The 3,436-nt window shown below is 35.0% G+C and overlaps 1 long non-coding RNA gene across 2 annotated transcripts; it reads left to right on the top strand.

The window, feature by feature from the left end:
- The first annotated feature begins 244 nt into the window (after positions 1 to 244).
- Positions 245 to 2,377, top strand: LOC148803636 (uncharacterized). Of its 2 annotated transcripts, XR_016081379.1 has the most exons (3): positions 245 to 563; positions 1,025 to 1,080; positions 1,718 to 2,377. It is a non-coding gene; the product is annotated as an uncharacterized LOC148803636 (long non-coding RNA). The 2 variants fall into 2 exon arrangements; XR_016081378.1 differs by lacking the exon at positions 1,025 to 1,080.
- The last annotated feature ends 1,059 nt before the right edge of the window (positions 2,378 to 3,436 follow it).

The following is a 3,436-nucleotide window of genomic DNA, read 5'->3' as shown; positions in this document are numbered from 1 at the left end:
CGATCTGGTTTTGAAAACAGTGTATATATATAATAACGAAATGGGTGTTTTCACCGCGCAAAATGGAATCTGTTCGTGCGAATAGATTAATGGTCGCACGTGAGAGAAATCCGACACATGCGAATTCTTTCTTTCCTCTCCATATCCAGAGTCTTCCCCTCCTTTTCCAATGTCTTCGTGGGGCCTTTTCTATACGACACATTTCTCCCTCTCTTCCTCTCTCTCCTACCCTTCTTTCTCTCATAGTCATCCTACTGCTCCCCACCCCGTTCTCTCTCTTGCAGAAAAACCCTCCCTCTCCCTCACCAGAAGAATCATAGGTTGCCTCTCTCTCTCTCTCTTATTTGAAGCAAAACCTAAGACATACATAGGCCCTCTGTCTCAATGCAAAACTGAGTGGGACGGTTTGTGCGTGCCTATTGTATTTTGTAGGATATAAACTTTTGGAGATCAATTTATACCACTTCTTTTGCTATCCTCACCTCAAAAAGAGTAAAGGCAAGATCATCACCAATGCTTCATCTTCGGGCTGGTTGATATCACCAGCATTGAGTTTATATGGTGTAAGAAAATCTTACCAAGACGATTTCTATTCCTTAATTATATTTGCACCACCAATTCATGTATTGTGGAGTGTACATGTATGAGAATCATTTACTTGGTTGGTTGAGCTCATGAAGGTTTACAAAAATTGTATATTCTACAATTATAGTAGTTTTATTGTGCTGAAAAATCATTTGAGTTGTTTTGATGAATATCTTAGTAGGTGATAAAAGAGGAAGCATTTATCCAATATTAGTTCAAACATTGATGTTAATAAAAACAAAATTGTAGTTTCTAGCTGCAAAGCTTATATACCATATTTGCTATTTTTCTTCCCACAAATTGGTGGCATCTCTGTTTTCATGGCGTCTCTTATATGCATCTCACATATCCTCTGTTTTTTTTTTGTCAGTTTTTGAGATGTGGTAGTTCTTCTTTTTTTGTTTTTTATTTTTTGCTATTGAAGGGTTTGCTTTTGCAGTAATCTCCCCACCATGCAAGTGAAGACGTATGATTTGTTGATTGTTGCAGTAGATGGTGAGTAAAATATCTGTGTCGTTGTGTGGTGGGTAGTTTGCGTGTGCATTGACATGTATGAATGTGATAGAAGAGAGAGTGAGAGACTGTCACTTTGCTTTTTTAGCATGCACTGGACATGCAATTCTTTGATTGAGAAGTTAATTTTAAGAATTTGCACTCTTTTGTACTTTAGATGTTGTTAGCTGCATTCATAAAGTCATGGTTTTAGTAGATAGTGTTGTTTTTATTATGAATCAGACAATATTTGTTGTTACATGACGAATTACACAAACTGAGTTTTGAAGAGTTCATGGCAGTTTAGACATATTTCAAGAGGGCCTGATATAGATAGGCCAAAAGCTTGGCAAGTGCCTTTTAGGGTAAACAATCTCCTGGGGTGTAGAACTTGAAAAGGAATATTGGGTGAGGCAGCAAGTCATCCTAACGGATTGCTTGGGATTCATGGCACATTTTTCCATTGTAAATATACCATATTTTTTATCATCAATTTATAAAATATGACAAGTTACCAATAAAATAAAAAAAAAAGGATCCATTCTTCTCTTGGCTCTTATCCACACAAAGAGTGTTATAATTTCTCTCCATCCTTTATAACATTTTGGGCTTAAAAATATTTCTCCTTTGTGTAATGCAGGAACCTTTGGGATACGTGAACATCAATCTTACTGATGTTGTGAACAATGGACGCACCAATGAGAAATACCATATGATCAATTCAAAGAATGGAGTGATACACATGGAGATGCAAATTCCTCATTTTTGAGTGGTTTGTCTATAGACATTTCCAATTTATTTCTGTTATAAATGGGCTAGTTTGCAGGTATTCTTAATGGTATCTAAAGTCCGAATCAGTGAGAAAATATTCAAGTTCATAGTTAGGGAAAGGTGGATGAGAAAAAAGAAAATGGAAACAAAGTTGAATTGACAAGGTGGGGAGGCTGTTGTAAATCTTCAGTCCTATTGAGTTGCTTAATAAGCAGGGTCCTTGCAAATTATTAGGTGGTGGTGTCTCTATGAATTGCAATTAGTTTGAGAAGAGTGCTAACTTGATGGGTTCTCATACTTCATTAAATCAAAGCTCATTATTAATGCATATGATGACATCAAGAGCAGATGGAACTGCCTGCCAGCTCAGGGTGCATTCTCCAAAGGAACAAATAAATGTATATTGTGTTTTATTTATCTTACTTGAGTTCTCACAACTTAACATTTGATCATCTTCTGTGCCATCATTCGCTTCTCTATCCTTTTTTCCTAATCAATATTTAACATAAGTGCTAATTTTGTTCTCTTTCATCCAGTATTGTTGTTGTTTCTATAATTGGTTTCATTTTAATTTTTTTATCATACAGATTTCTGAGTTTCATCCATGACCAGATATGTGTTGTAAAGCTTATTCCATGTGATCAGAAATCTAAAGCTATTGAATCATTTTCTTGTTTAACACTCGAGGCTTCTACCCTTTTGAATGCATCTTGAGCTGACTTGTGAATATATATATATATATATATATATATATATATATATATATATATATATATATATTTGGATTAATAGCTGATTTTTGAATATTTTCTGTTAGAAAAATTACCCGTTGGGTAGGACCCGGATTGTGGCCCATCATGGTGGCCACCTTCCAGATTGAATTGGTCCAAATCCAATCACCCTAATGGCTTCTCCATTAAAGTGACTATAGACACGGAAAAGGAAATAAAAACAAAACGCAAACAGGCTAGAAATTAGGCTTAGGCTATCTACATCATATAATTGCTCATAATACAATTGCAAACACATGCATCTCAGACCTTTCTAAGATCTGACATAACTAACCTTAACCAAGAGTTAAAACTTATAATCAAAATGCCCCATGTGCCATCAAGGAAATGAGGTTGTTGATTGCATGCATTATGCGTGTAGTCTTTTGTTTAGACCAATTGCAACCTCTTTCAAAACTCGACCCAAATTTGTATTTGTTGATTCTTATATATAAGCTTTTCATTAGGCTGCCTTTGATTGTAGTGTAAATCTTGATCAAGTGTAAAATTTCAACCAATTCAGTTTTGGTTTTTTGTTTGTAATCATGATTGTGTTCTTATCTGATATAAAATTTGTACTTTTTGTTTCTTTTGCATTTATTAGTAGTGCAAATTTTGCATCTCAAAAGTTGACGCAAAATTTGCACCACCTCCCTCCCTTCAATTATTTCTTGTATAAAGCAAGGGAATCCATCATCCTGCATCCTAATTTATTCGGTCTACTTTATCCCAAGACGGATAACCCTCCTCCTTCCACTCTTTAGGTAATTTCATTTTACTTCTCACAAACAAACAAATATGACAACGTAAAATATGAA

This window comes from Nelumbo nucifera, chromosome 1, assembly GCF_055504915.1.
Source record: "Nelumbo nucifera cultivar China Antique chromosome 1, China Antique-T2T, whole genome shotgun sequence".
NCBI lineage: Eukaryota > Viridiplantae > Streptophyta > Magnoliopsida > Proteales > Nelumbonaceae > Nelumbo > Nelumbo nucifera.
This window is presented reverse-complemented; position numbering and strand designations above follow the sequence as displayed.